Source organism: Protopterus annectens, chromosome 1.part0 (genome assembly GCF_019279795.1).
Source record: "Protopterus annectens isolate FY-2018-M chromosome 1.part0, PAN1.0, whole genome shotgun sequence".
Taxonomy (NCBI): Eukaryota; Metazoa; Chordata; order Ceratodontiformes; family Protopteridae; genus Protopterus; species Protopterus annectens.
Window position 1 is genome coordinate 1,825,844,560 of NC_056725.1, and position 16,635 is coordinate 1,825,861,194.

Sequence of the window (16,635 nt, forward strand, 5' to 3'; positions counted from 1 at the left end):
AGAGGGAGAAACCACCCCCAGACTGACAGTGATCTCTGTATGCTCTTAAGGGGAAACTGTACTTTGCTGTGTGTGTATTTGTCATCCTCCCAATGTGGACATCCCTCACTAGTGCTAGTGGTGAAGATTGAGGCTCCTTGATTACTAGACCAGTGCAGGGGTGTCACATATTTGTGTGTGTGTGTATATATATATATATATATATATATATATATATATATATATATATATATATATATATATATATACCTTATCTCCCCTGTCAAAAATACATGAGAAATGCATTTTCTCAGGTTCTTACCTATACTACTAAGAGTTCTATAATTACCCTGCACATCATAGTTTCTGACCTTATCCCCACAACTGCCTCCTAAGTTTTATGACTGCAGTAAAGCAAAACAGAAATAAAGGCAACCCAGTCTCAGCAATATCCCTTAATCTGCCTAAAGCCCTCAACATTGTGTCACACCAAAGGTTGCTATTCAAGCTTTCTTCTCTTGGTATAAACAAACTCTCACTCATCTTGTTTTAAAACTTCCTTCTCTAATAGTCTACAAGCTGTAAAGTGGCAAAATAGCATATTCCTTTCTCCTAGAAACAGTAGGCATTCCTCTAGGCTTAATATTAGGTCCTTTGCTCTTTACAATTTTCAAAAACAACACAGCAACCAAACAAGCTAACATATGCCAAAATGCAGATGATGCTACACTCACCGTATCTACAAAAATATAGATAAACTACAACAGCTCACCCAAGAATCTCTTTCCTACATTGAGACTTGTCTGACTTATAATTGCTCCTTAATGACAAAAAAGTCCAGATTCATCTTATTTACCAAAACATTACTATCTAACCATAAAGATTCCATCTCAACTACTTCTTCTCGTCATACTAAGAAATAATATCGAATACCAAGCTTCTAGGGGTAATCTTTGGCAAAAACCTGAAATTCAATTATCATGTAAAATCTTAGAACCCTATGTAGAGCTAAACCATACCTAACAGATAATTTTAAGATAAACTTTCCTTATCTTAACCTACAATCCACTCAACTAGCCCTACTGGACCAGTATACTATACTAAAATAGTCAAGTTTGGTACCAGTTATCATTACTGGTTTCACCATGGCCTTGCACTTAAGCCACTTCATTGACTAGGATTAGGACACTTCTTAACTTGCTCACAACTAGTCACTACCCATAAACTCATATATGAACCTAACAAAAGTTCAAGCCTAAGTAATATTCTCCAGCACTGCACTCCTAGTAGATCACTATTCTTTGCTGATAAAATGCAACTGCCTGTAACTAAATCCAGCAATACCACTGGAGATTCTTTGTATGTCTCCTATCTCTGCAAAATGTGGAATTCCACTCTTTTCGCTATTAGAATAATAGAAAACAGCAAGCGCTTCAAACTACAGCTAAAAAGGAACTAATGAAAACATGGCTATCTTCATGCACTTCTCCTGGATAATGTAACCAATGTCCATACACTTCCATCTTTCTTCTACTTCTGCAATCTTTCATACATCTAATGAGCAAGATACTAAAGACCCTGTAATAGCTTTTTCTCATTCTTACCTGCTCTTCAATCTCATTTTTTCCTTTCCAACTTTCTCCATGGCTACTTATGTTTTTGTACTCTCTTGCAAGACAATCAAGTTTACTTCTGACCTGACCTCAACCCTATAATATTGCCATTTTGATTACACAATGTAATTCAATTGCATTTTTTCTGTATCTTGGGCACATTATAATACATTTTATGCTTCTACCTAATTTATCAAATTTCATATGTACCACTGTACTTATTCTTTATACTGTGCAACCCACTATTATATATTTTATCTTGTTTTATTGGAGCTTTTCTTCCTGGGCCTCCACTGAAAATGGGAACCATCTATATATATATATATATATATATATATATAATATATATATACATATACATAAAGAGTACTCTTTGCAAAAAGTATTTAAAAAAGTTTAGAAGAAAAGGGAGACTGTACAAAAGAATACATATAGTATGAAGTATTTTATGTAAATATTTTCTGAATTCTCTACTCTCTGTTCTCATTAATCAACATCGCTCTAAAGGGAATATTTTATGCTATGAGTCTGTGTGATCTGTTTAAATTGTATACAGTAAACTCTCAGTTAAACGGCACCCATGGCGATTAATAAGATTAAAGCGCTTATTTATCTCTTATTAAAGTGTATTTTGGACTTTTATGGTGTCTCATGCTTGGACCTTATTAATAGTGAAGATCTTTTATTGTGTTGGTGTCTCCTACTATTATTTTTATGTACTTTCTTCCATTTTGGTGAGAGGCACCTTCAGTTGAGAGTTGTGTTCCTGTTTTGATTTTATCAGCTTGGGTTTTTTGTCTACAACTCTACGCACACGATGGATACCAATGTTCCTGCTGCCACTTCCATTCCAGAGCCGAGGGATACTTCCCGTCTTTGGACGGGGCTGTTTGTACCAGAGCCTAACCCTTTATTGTCTTTGGATTTTAAGGAAGCGTTGGGCTATGCCCAATCTCCAGAAACTGGTGAGAATCTAATTGAATTTCATGAACAACTAAAAATACTGGAAGATAACTTGTATCAGATACATAGGTATCTATGGCAGAGATTACATCTAGAAGCCTGCTTGTTTCATAAGGTGGTCCCCAGAGGCATGCGGGTTTTCTGCATGCCTACGTATGGGGATTCACGTCCATCTTTACTTAAACAGTGGCAGGATCTTAATATAAATCTGGGCTTTGACAATGTCAAATTGCTACTAAGATATTTTTCACCGTTGGAGACGGATCTTCGCAGTAAAACTGATGCATTGTATCAGAAAATAACTGAACGTTTTAATTCTGAATATTGCCAAGAGAGACTGTGTTCCGTCTTTTCACAAGTCAAATTATTTAGTGACAGATTAGGAAAGACCAAGCAATGGAAATTGAGAAGGGATTTCCAGGATTTCCAGAATGGCCATGTGTTTGTGTGGCCGAGGTCTCAGGATAACCGACAAACAGCACAGGCATCATCTCGTAATCAACCAGTTAATGTTGGTACTAGAGAGGCTATGAATGTGGTACCTAGCTCTACATTGACATCTACTAACATCCATTCATCTAACCAGGCTGACATATCATCGACAAGAATTAACAGTCTGGATCCTATCGAATTGCTCCATACTGACACACCTCCTCCAAATCAGGAAGCGTTGTTTGGGCGTCGTAATCCAGGAGCCATACCTAAGGGCAATGTTGTTACTGAAACTGCTGCCCCCTTTTTTTACCATATCAAAAGAAATATACGCAACAGCCAAGGGGGCGTTCCAACAGCAGAGGGCCAAGAAAGCGCAAGTTTTCGGAAGAAAAGAATGTATCGAACAGAAAGATGAGGTATTGACTTCCTTGGTTTACAATTATTCTAGTGCTTGCTTGGGTGTTCATACACTCAGTCTCCTTGATAGAGGACTGAATTTCATTCCAGCGGCTACATCATCTTTAGTAGAGTCGCTCATTGATTTAAGGCTTTTTTGTCGACGTTTATGTTTAAAACTATTATTTTGCAATAATGGTGAGCCTATCACAGTGACTGAGTCACCTATACCTTTCAGGAACAAGAGTACTTTTACTCCACCGATGCCCCCTATGGTGGAATGTTTCTTGGACCTGTGTGAGAAGGATTTATATGAACTCTACTCAGGAGCCCACCATAAGAAAGGGCGATTCTACAATCTTACTAGCCATGAAAACCAAGCACTAGTTGAATTAAAGACTAACAATATGCTTGTAGTGAAACCTGCAGATAAAGGGGGGGGGAGTTGTTGTTTTAGACACTGAAGAGTACGTGAAATGTATGACTAATATGCTATCAGACAAATTGACCTATAAGAATTTATCCAGTAGTGAAGTGTCAAAAATTATACAAACAGTAAAGGATACCCTCTATGATCTCCTACTTTGCAGACAGATTAGTGTAGAATTACATGAGTACTTTTCCAGGACTCATCCTGTTATACCAGTTTTGAAAGGGTTACCCAAAATCCATAAACAAGCTTGGCCCATACCAATGAGACCGATAGTGTCAGGTGAAGGATGGATAACCTCCCAAGTATCAGCCTTCTTGGAGAGTATTCTACGACCTGTTGTGGATAGTTGTCCCACCATCTTGAAAGACACGTACCAATTGTTAGAGAGTTTGAAAAGTTTGCATCTTGATGTGGATAACAAACAATATCTCCTCATAACTATGGATGTGGAGAAATTATTCACCTCAATTCCTAATGACATTGGGATACAGTATGTTAGAGAATTATTACATAAAGTAACAACTTTCTCTAATGACAGGGTCATACTTGTCTGCCAACTACTTGACATCATTTTGAATAACAATGTTTTTATGTTTGGTGATAGGTATTTTCTACAGACATGGGGGGTGGCCATGGGCACCCCCTGTGCCAATACCTACGCCAATTTGGTCGTCTTTTGGTGGGAACAACTATTTTTGTTTCAACATGAGTCATCCAAGTTTATAAAGTTTTATAAACGATTTGTGGATGACATACTTATTGTATGGGAAGGCACCATTGAAGATTGTGATAGGTTTTTGGGGTATTTGGAATCAACAACAGATTTTCTTAGATTTACTAAAGAGTATTCCAATGAACAGATCCATTTTTTGGATGTTACACTTAGGCTGACAAATAAAGGGAGTATCATACCAACCTTGTACAGGAAATCGGTATGGAAGAACGCGATTTTAGCGTATGATAGCATGCACCCTAGGCACACCTTCCAGGGCATTGTTAGAAGTCAGTTCACCAGAATAGCGAGACTCTGTCACGATGAACAAGACTTGTTGAGAGAGGCCGATACCATGGAACTCTTGTTTAGGGACAGGGGATATGACTCAGCAATGGTCAGGAAGGTAAGATATGAGGTTTTGGGAGATATAGAACCTACTGGTTCATATGGCCCTGTGGTTTCGAATGTGCATGGGTATAAGACATTCCATGAATCCAGGAATTATGGGTCAATGGTGAACTACACTGTGAAATACACGAGTGATATTGAAAGAATAAGACAAATAGTAAGGAAAAATTGGAATGTTCTAGTCGTACATAAACAGATCAGGGATATTATAGGTGTCAGGCCTAAGTTTTGTTATAAGAACAGTGACAACCTTAAATTTTTATTGTGTAATGATCAACATGTGACCAATGTTAGGGGCCCCAATAAGTTTGTCCTTGGGGAGGTCGTGACTAAAGGCACGTATCCGTGCTATCAATGCAATAGGTGCAATAGTATTACCAGGACACAAACTTATCAACATCCTATTATGGACATTACATTGCAACCCAATCTACATGCTAGTTGTAACACTAAGAATATGATATATTTGGCGACATGCTCTATATGCACAGCCTTCTATGTAGGGCTGACAAAGAGAAGGTTGGGAGACCGTATATATGACCATCTCTATAGTATTCGTAGGCAAGATGACACCAATGCCCTGGCTAGGCATGTTAAAGAATATGGTCCACATTTTTTTACCTTTAGAGTGTTACAAGTGTTGGCAATAAGCAAGAGAGGGGGAGATAACGACAATGCTTTAGCTAGAGCTGAGCTCTATTGGATCTTAAGGCTGGCAGCTCATCTACCCCCCGGGCTGAATAATTTCATATCTATAAAGCCAGTGCTGTTAGATAGAAAATGACATTAAATATATGGTGTCATAGTTACTATTTATTTCTTCTTTTTTATAATTTTTGTGTTTGATACCTTTGCCTTATTTGTTTATATGGCTTTAACATGAATTTAGTCATTTTTTTGTATCTATGGTCCTGTCTAGAAGTTTTGTAAATGAGCATAGCTATTCATGATAACAATACTACTAGTCTATGTCATTTTCAATGTATAATGTTAGTTGCTCTATATATTGCTGCATTTTGTATTTTTTATTTGCTTACATATGTGAAGATTTATGTTTTTCGTATGAATTTACCTTTTATACATATTTTTATTATACAGTTTCAATATATTTCTACTTGAACTGTGAAATATGATGTTCGATGTAGTGTACAGTCTGCACCTTCCAGTTACTTAATAGTAGTTCTGTTCTTTGGCACTCAGTTTTATTGACATTGTTGCCTTTTTCATAGTCATCACGTGATATATAGGCAACAATATGTCTGCCATTCAATATGTTTACTTGCGACATTGCCTTTGGTTAGCATCGCACTTTGATGCTGGTTGTGATTATAAGATCGCTTACTTTACTTAGGTCATTTTGCTGTGTTCATGCAGTAATAAGTCGTTGGCCAAAGTGGACTATGATGGGGCTTTTAGGATCGGTTACCAGGTCTGGCGCTTTACTAAAAATAATTGTTTTTACAGTGAATGTTTTGGCTGTTTCGTTATGTATCTGACCATCGCTTGGTCCTTTATTGCTTCGTGTTTGTAGAGCTTTATGTATACATCTACAATGCACCTGTTTGCATCTGTCCATTTGTATTTTACTATTTGACTACTGAAGGGTTGCTATATAGCTTTGTTTGTGGAGTTTGGTATGTATATACTATAGTTTGTTTGTCGCAACATGGCCATTTCATTTTAAATGTCTCTACTGTTACTCTTGAGTAAGAGTTGATTCAACCTCAGTGTTTTTATACTGAGCTGTGCATTTGAATAATGACAGGTTGGCTCTTTTTATTTTAGGTCTGTACTTTAAACCTGTATTTGAATTGATTCAGTAGGTGATAATATGAGTTGTGATTGATGCGTGTGTCTACCAGATATAATTTCGGATGTGGTTTTTCCGATATTTGTGAGATTATCATCACTTATTTATTCAACACATTTTTGTTGATATACTAGTGTCTGTTGTTGAAGCATGTAGCATCGATTGCAATACTATTATTGGTACGGAAATGATGTGTCCAGGTTTTAAAGAATGAAATAAGTGACTTCGCTGCATATACAGAGGTCTTACACTATGGTTTACTTATGTTTTTTATTTTGTTTTTTAAGCCGCTAGGCTGATATTCTACTAATAATCACTGACAGATAAATAGAATGATTGGTATATATTTTACTGATTCAATTATGAATTCATTGGCTAATGATCCCGCCAAAATGTTTAGTATTTAAGTCTGCAGTATTTTTTGCGAATTTATCTGATGAAGCGTAGCTTTGCACTACGCGAAAGCGCTTATTTATCTCTTATTAAAGTGTATTTTGGACTTTTATGGTGTCTCATGCTTGGACCTTATTAATAGTGAAGATCTTTTATCATGTTGGTGTCTCCTACTATTATTTTTATGCGATTAATAAGATGCCAGATAACTGTAGTTTCTGGTTGCTTGAGAGTTACTATTAAAAATAGCCCTGACTAATACTGTACCCTATACTATTTGTTTGGCTTGACTTCTTCTCAGGTTGGGGAGAGTGGTAATTTATTCCTATCTTGCTTTTTGAAACTCAAAAACTATGAAAATGTAAGGTATGTTTCTGTGGGGGGAAAACAGAAAGTGCAACGTGAAAATTATACTGTATTTCTTTGACACTTTTACTGGTTGCGTGAAAGTGCCTGAGTTCCAATTAACTGACAGTTTACTATACATTAATCAACAAGTGCTACCTATGTAAGCTGATACTCTTGAGAGGTTCAAACTGGGCACATGAATTAACTGATTTTAAGACTAGCAAATAATCACACAATGTATAAGCTTCTAAAAGCAATGTGCATGGATAGGTTTACAATTCCCTGAGGAAGAAACTGTTCTTTTGCAGTTTGAACTACTCTACTGACTTTGTAAGATGGCATCCATAATTTGATTTCCTGGCTTCCTAGAAATATATACTTGCTTAGGTGCTAAATTACAAGATGGTTGAAAGTACAAGGTGTATTTATGTTGCAACATTAGTCTAACACAGAAATATTATTTGTACCCTGTGAAAATCAGAAGGCTGTTATCTGGGTTTTAAAAGTTGTCCTGTTTGATTCTCAGTTAAAGCGTCTTCTGTGTGCAGACATGCATGAATGGGCGTACCTTCGTTGAAGGTTGTGTGTCAGGCCTGGCAAGTCGGTACGTAAAAATCTACTGCCAATCATTAGCGGACCGGAGTTCCGCTGTGGCGACCCCTGACTGGGAAAATGCCGAAAGATACAACAACACCAACAACAACAATATGTATCCTTAACGTCTAGTTGGTTTATATTGCAAATAATTTCAGTTCTGAATCTAGAGAAACTTTAATTCAGTTTAAATCATCTTCAATCCTTCCAAACTTACGTGCATCTGGGAAATTATATGTCTGTGGTGGAGGATGCAGTCCCTTGATTGAATATTCCCTGTAGATGAATGTCATGGACACTTAATCCAGGAAGTATTACAGTGACTGAATGGACATTGGAACATACAATATCTCTCCTAGTTGGGTTTGTCCCTGATATCTTGCACTACTATCTCCAGGCAACAGTTTCATTTTAGGGCCACATCTCACTAGTGTATGACTTTCTTGGGGCCAATTGATTCTCTTTTGCTGCATGAGTAGTTTGATGTTTGTATCTTTTTAATTCAGGTATAAATGTCAACTTCTGTGTTTTTTTCATTACCTTTTGATAGGGCAGTTCAGCTTCAGAGCAGGTTGAGTTTATCTGCCAATGATAACAAAGCAGGTGATGTAGAGATTGATGGTTTGCAACACATTCATGGATATGGCTAAGGATACTTGTGTCCTACACACAACATTTGTCTGGTGTGCAAAGGGCAACACAGTTATACTCTGTGTGTGCACAGCCAGTTCAGGAAGCAGCTGTTGGAGCCCTATGCAGGTCCACTTTGATGCCTGGTATGACATGGCAACTCTGCTGAGCAGGACAACTGGCATCCATATACCAGTGAGCAGTGTAGGCACTGTTGTGATGACCTGCATAACCACTGCCTTGAAAATCTCAGGACATGGGAAGAAAAATGTAAAGAATTAGCCATATCTACTATATACAGTACTGTATTTAATAAATAGTTTTGCTGTGTCTAACAGGTATGTTCCCAAGTCTCTGTTTTATTTAGTCTGATAGATCCTAGGATATTTCAGGTTGGCTGCTGAGTCGGGTGTTTTGGGTGTGCTGTTGGTACTGTACTATAGCACAGTGACCCTGGTGTATAGTGAGCACAATCTTATGCTTCTGCATCATTGCACATAGGTGTGTTTACTGATGCTGCGTCTGCTTCGGTGCAGCTAACAGCATTGCATGTTAACTGATCCTTTATGATTACATACGGTAGTGTATGCTGCTGTTCTGCAATATGGGAATATGATTACTTGATGCTTCTTTGTGTATGCACATGCTGGTTTAATTTTATTTTGGGCTGTGAAGATAATTTAGGCTTCTGCATATTTGCGTATATGTGTGGAGCTGTATTATTGTACTGCCATTTGCTTTACTTCATACCCATACTTGTCACATGACTGTTTGCTATTACTTTGGTATTTCAGCACAGGCATAGAGTGCAAAGAATGCTACCAGCTAATGCAGGAGCCAGCAGAAACTACAGGCACAGCAGGGTTTGTGATATCTCTGTCCTCTCCCGACTTACAACTGCAGTATCACCCTGGTCTTCAAAAGCTCTGGACGAGACTGGTAAATAGTATGGGATTAATGACCTGTTTGGAGAGGGTTTGGCATATTCCAGGAAAGAAGCTCACCTAAAACACCGGCCCTGGTTTCAACAGAGCTGGGACACATGGCAGAGATTGTGGCTGACTGAGATAGCTGGGTGATTATCCAGCAAAGCCACCTGCAGTGAGAAGCAGCTTTGTTAGACCAGCTGACAGATACTGTCAAACCACAAGAGGTGTGTATGCCCCTTATAACCTTGTTATTGGTCACCCAGTACTAAGAACACTACCTTCTGGGTCACAGCTAGATCTCCCTGAGATAGTCAGCAGCTGGCAGACTGCTTGTATACCACCCTATTCCCAGCATTTGTCCCACCCTTTATTTTTCTGTGTATGTGTCTCTGTCTCTTATGCTTTGTCTCCTTTGTGCCCATATCAGTCTCTGTTTGCCTGTGATCTTCATTGTGTGTTTGTGTCCCTATTGCCCATCCTCACCCTCCATTCCTACTCCTCCATTGCTCCTTTCCCCTTCTCCTCGTTCTTGTTTTTCTCTTTATATATAAAATGGGATCCTTTATCCACAAAAAAGCATACTCTGTCATTCCCCAATCTATTTTAAATGACAATGTTCCTGCCATGTGTTCTGCTGCTAGCTACACCCCATTTATCAATTGTTTGTAATCCCTTTCGCTGAACCAATAAGATGTCCAGCTTGGTGGACACTTGTTCACTTCTCCCTCCCATCTCCTTGAATATTTTGCTTTTTGTATGCACAGCAACAGCCTTCCAATAAGGGTGGTAGGTCACTCTACTTTGTGTGGTTCACTAGTTTTGCATAATGTGGCACAAGATCACAGGTTTGCCTTTCTTTGCAGACTCTTGGCTTTATTTACTAAGTTTCCTGTTTGTCTAAGCCACTCCTTGAGGAACAATGGTCTGTCTCTTTCTATTATTTATTCCTATTTCTTTATTCATGCCTGTTTAGCAATGCAGAGTTTTCTCCCTAAGCAGCATTAGCTCTCTGCTGACTTGGTGTGTTGCTCTAGTAATTTCAATCTATATCTAGTGGTAATTCAGGCAAGTAGTCTTTAAACATTATCAGTGATAGCAACTGGCTGTCAGGATGCTGGAGACTGAATGAAAAAAGCGTGAGGTTAGTCGTGGAGCTGAGTCAGCAAATTTCAGCTTTCTGCAGGTATGATTGATGCCTAGATGTCCTTTTATGCTATATTACAAATGTTTTTTTTCTTCCACAGTAATAATGTGTCTAGATTATTTCTTGTTCTAATTTATATACTGCTCATATACTGTCTATCTGAAATGAAATGTATAGATTGTTGCTCTCATTTGCATATTACTTGTATACAAATGGCATTTCTGCAAAAAGTGCATACAAACTATTTTTTAGTTATTTTCTTAATGTATGCATATTGGAATGTTGACTACTTCCTTCATATTGTATATGAGTTTGGATCTTCTGTCCGGGGTTTCCTTATAAACAAGCTCTGCTTATGAAGACTTACCAGGTAACAAAGCAGTAAATAAACATTAGCAGGCTGACTGTAGCAGGTTGGATCGCCACTAAGTTTTAATGTACTATTTAATCAATGCTGCCAAGGACCTGAATTACATAATGAGCAGTAAGTATATGTACAGTAAAGAATGATGGCTTTAGCAGTGTTAGTGGCTCAAGAATAGCACACTCACCTTAAGGTGCTCGGAGAGTGGGGGGCTCTCAGTGAGTTCTAATCCCACCCCAGGTATTAGGTTTCAGTTTTATAGGTTCAAAGGTAGGTACTAGGTTAGCTAACCTTACAGGCCAATTTAAGCCTAGTCAATTTCCTTTTTGTGCTTGAAATAACCTGTCCCATTTGGTTATAAGTTGGTGTTACCCATCCTATGCTTACCAGTTATATGGTCTTGTAGCTCAGGGGGTAGAGCACTGTCCTTCTAAACTAACAAATGTTCAAGCCTAAGTAATATTCTCCAGCACTGCACTCCTAGTTGATCACTATTCTTCATTGATAAAATGCAACTGCCTGTAACCAAATCCAGCAATACCACTGGAGATTCTTTGTACTTCACCTATCTCTGCAAAATATGGAATTCCACTCTTCTCGCTATTAGAGTAATAGAAAACAGCAAGTGCTTCGAACTACAGCTAAAGAAAGAACTAATGAATACATGGCTATCTTCAGGCACTTCTGGATAATGTAACCAATGACCATACACTTCCATGAGTTCAAATCGCATCAAGGCTACTTTGTGTGCTTTAGTCACTCTAAAATGTTGGGGGAAGTGCAATTGTTATAGTCATTCTTCAGTCTGGCAGTTGGTGCAGAGGATTAAGGCTATAGGCTGTTAGCAAAGGGGCATCCATTGCTCTAGGGTTTGATTCCCTAAGGCTTCATTTACCTAAGCAAGTCACTTAACCAGACAGTGTTTTGGGTCAGTTGGGAATTTGAGATGGACTTCTTAATTTTCTCCTAGACTGTATGTCTAGTAACTACTTATAAATATATAAACCTTACATGTACAATGCAGGACAGAACATATCCTAGTCAGTAATATCAGGAAAGAGATCCATGTTGAGTGAGTAAAATAGTACTGCATAGCAAATATTAACAATGGGTTAGTGTTAAGATGATTGCTGTTGTGAAGATAGGCGAAGGCTGCCAGCCTAGCTAGATAGAATTTTGTAGATAATTCTGTCATTTGAAAATATTAATGTAAGCCACAGGCTTGTTCTCTTAAATGTGAAAAGACTGTACTGGATGTTGAACTGAAAAAAAGTGTAACAACAGTGCACTCTACTGTAAGAAAGCTGATAAGTCAAGCACTGTGAAATTCTTTGATCTAAAACTCGGAGCTGAGATATCTAGAAGGAGGCATTCTGCCTATTGTTTTGAGGCCAGAGGTAATGGCTAGAATTTACATGTAAATTTTCTTTTATTGCTCTGGCTTCCTGACCAGCTGCAAGATCAAAAGGCCTATTAACCTCTGAGTTTCTGTTAGCCTGGCAACCAGAACGAAATGATGTTATCTGAAATGAATTAGTGGTATTGTGTTATCAATTTAAGGACAGAAAGAATGAGGGCATTGAGCATTTCTCTTGAGAACATCCAACTCACCAGCACTCTGCCTGTGTTCTATATGTAAGTTTATTTTAGGACTGTGTTTTCTCTTAGATATAGCTAGGAACTAGGAAGATTAGATTAGTTTTTTTTCTGTATTGATGTCAGAACTTTTCTACTGTATTATTTTAAGTATTTCTCTGTGATCTCTGAACTCTTGACTAGCATTGTGTAGTAAGAAGTATTGTCTTGTGTTTTTATTAATTTATTATTAAATATTTTTAAACCTTTCAACTGTGGCTGTTTTGTGTAGAGATAATTTAAGCCCAAAGAGTACATTGCATGCATTTAGTGATATTGTACAAAGCTACTCCAATAGCCTTGCTGTTCAGTCACACTTACCATTTGGATAATAACATTGCACAGTATAACTGGACACCCTTTCATATGGGCCTTTTAGTACCTGATAAATATTAGTGGGTGGTGGCAAGTGGTTCTACCATATAGTCTGCATGAAAGGGACACAACTGGGGAACCTGTGCCAGCCTTCCCCAGGAGTGTCTGTGTAGTTGTATATAACTCTTATCTCAAAGTGTGTGTGTGTGACAGCTACTTGGGCAGGGACACAAAGCACTGGTTGCACAGAGAGGGTGCTGAAGGTTTTATCTTCCCCACTAGGCTGAGATGTGGACCCTATAGCTGTGCCAGTGGGGAGTCTTATTGGGAACCTGGAAAGAAAGGGAGAAACCAACCCCAGACTGAATGTGATCTCTGTGTGCTCTTAAGGGAAATTGTACTTTACTGTGTGTGTATTTATTATCCTTTCCCTATGTGGATGCCCCTCACTGGTGTTATTAGTGAGGATTGAGGCTCCTTGATTGCTGGGCCAGTGCATGGGTGTCACAGCTGTGACTGAGTTTGTAGAAAAGGGTGTTGTAATGTACGTACACAGTGGCAAAGATATGAAAATTTCAAAAAGAATTTGAAATGGTTTTCCTGTGAGACAGAAGTGTTAACTGCATGTGTCACAGCTCTATGATCAATCCAATAGTGATATGTGCTTTTAGGACAGAAAAGCAGCAATGAACTTAAGATGATACAAAAAGATGGTAAATTTACATTATGATTTAAACTGTAACACATTCTGCTGGTTGAAGAGTAAGAAAATGGTGGATGTTTTAAAACAAGTGGTGTTCCTTCTTGGACCTAAGTGCCTAATTAGGTCTACTTTCTTCGTGGAATTCACCTTGTCAGTAAATGCATTCCCTTAGAATGCTGAATGGCCAATCAGGCATTTTGTTTTTAATGCCCATTGCTTAATCATGAATATTGTGAGAAGGAGACAGCACCACAGGAAATATAGCCATTGTACATAAGTGTTATGAGGTAGAGCATGTGTTCTTACCCTTTATACTTACAGTGTATTCTGTAGCATACTGTTCATATGAGAATGACAGCTAGAATTAACTAATGTTACTTGGAAAGCAGAATACACTGCAGCTGCAGTAACGAGGATGATCCTGTGCTGGACAGGGCACAAGGACTCTGTTGTTCCAGTTCCTGCCTTTCTGTATCACCTAGCTGTTTTTTTTATAAAGTGATTACATTACCCATGTCTGTTGGAGTTATGAACATGTGTTGTGTCTCGTCCTTGCTACCTTTTTCATGTGCTTGTCTCCATGCTTGACTGCATGTACACAGTGCATTACGCTATCAAACTCATCTTTTATTAGAACCTCTGTTGCAGTGTCGTTGAATGTTGTCACTTCCTTCTCGTCAATCCCCCTATCTCCCCACTGTTCTAAATTAGACTTGGCCAATAATTTATGAAAAAATATTTTTCCTATGGTCCAAACCATGGCAAACTGCCAAGCAGGTAATATTTCTCTTTAACAACTACAGGCTTAACAATTGTTATATCTTATGCAGTATCCATTTCAACAATCACTTACCTGCAATCTATTACTGTACATTATAGAACCTTATTAAAATGTGTGCTGCCAGTAGTTTCAAGACCACCTACCAGTACTGTGGTACTTTTATTAGTACCCTCACATGTTTTACCCCCAACTTGCTGCTTCGGACATTTGGACCACACATATCCTCATTGGTTACATTGTAAACATTTTTTGTCTGTAAGATCCTGCTATCCATTTAGTCAGTTGTTTTGCCTGTGCAACTTGCTGTGAAGGAGCAGACAGTCCCCATTGATTTCTGAGTGTCGTCATTTTAAGCAGTTATATACTCCTGGCTAGACAGATGCTGCCATTTTCTTCATTTCCTCAACAGAGTTTGACTCCCACTCCACTAACCAGGTCATCTATTCCTTGGGCAAATTATCATAAGATCTTCTAGCATTGAAAAGTAGTAAGTTGGCATTCAATCATCAAGCTGTGAAAATGCTCTTTCTGCAGTATAATCAGTCATAATGACATTTGCCTTTCTAGTATGCTCTCTAAAGTTTTTAAGCATCAGGAGTCATCAGTTTGTAACATTTACATAAACAGTGTTTTACTTTATCATAATTCAGACAATCCACAGCTAACATTCTGGACACAGATAACTGTGTCCTCTATTGCCCTTTGTCATTTAGGATTTGTTTACACACACCTTGAAATGACAAATAAAAATAGTAAAGTTATCTCTCTCTCTGTCTCTCTGTATACTGAAGAAAATACTTGGCACTTAATGTGAAAGTTAGGGCTTGCCCCCCCCCCCACCCCACCCATTACTCATATGCCTACGACAAAGAACCAACATGTCCATCTCATACTTCTACTGATTTTCTCTTTCATCTCACTTCTCCCTCTCCCGCACCTCAGGCTGTTTCATTTTCTCATCTAGTTTGAAATGTTTTGCTTCCAGCTCTATCTCTAGTCTGATATTCATTTGTCAATCTGAAGTCATAAGGGTTTGAACTAAACTCCTTTGCTGCATGTTCTGCACCTACAGTGACTGCCTGGCTATCTCTGGTGTCGGTGGACTCTGTTTCAATTGCACAGAATGCTAACATAATTTCTTCTCAGATATACCAGTTTAAGAAATTCCTTTGATTTTGCACCCCTTAGTCAGTTGTGATGCTGATTTTTTATTTTTCATATTCCACAAAGCTCATTTTTGCTTGTTTCGTAACTGCTTTGACTTGAAAATAAAATAATTTAAGATGTTCAAAGGTACGTACAGTTTTTGGTGACCAAAACCATTTTTCAGGCTATATAAATCTACATTGCAACATTCATCCATTGCCTACCAATTAATATTAGTTAAAGGCCATTTATAACCAGATCTGTAGAATCTTCAACTTCTAATACAATAATATCTGCTCTATCAATTGCTACAAAGGAATGATCTTCATCACCATTAGTCTTACTAATCCCACTGTTTTCATTGCTTATTAAATTTGCAAGCATAAAATTCTCATCCAGCTGACTTTATACATCCATAGCTTGAGCCATGTAGTCAACATCTGTCTTTTTCTTCTTTTTTTCTTATAGTAATGTTCTTCAATCCGTCTACATTCAATTTTGATTTCTTCCTTTTCATCAACCCCTTACCTCTTTTTTTCTACCTTCTCTTTTGGAAAAAATTATGTCTTTTTTGTAGACTAAAGGTATTCTGATAGAAAAATGTTTGTCATTCCTTGTAATCTGTGTGTTACTTAACAAAGCAGTGTCCTTTTTAATACGTATTCTGTTTTCTTTACAGACATTTATCAGATTCATTTTTCTTGTTATTTGTTGTGAACTTCTTCCTTTTTTTCTTTTTTGTTTCCTTCTAAACATTCCGAATCCTCAGATTGCTGAATACTTGCATCCAAAATTCCAAAGTTGTCAAGGGCATTCTTTCGTAGAGGTTGAATGATCTTTACAGACAACAGACAAGTCATTTCCTAAATGTGTTATATTTGCTCTTTGCCTAACATTTATC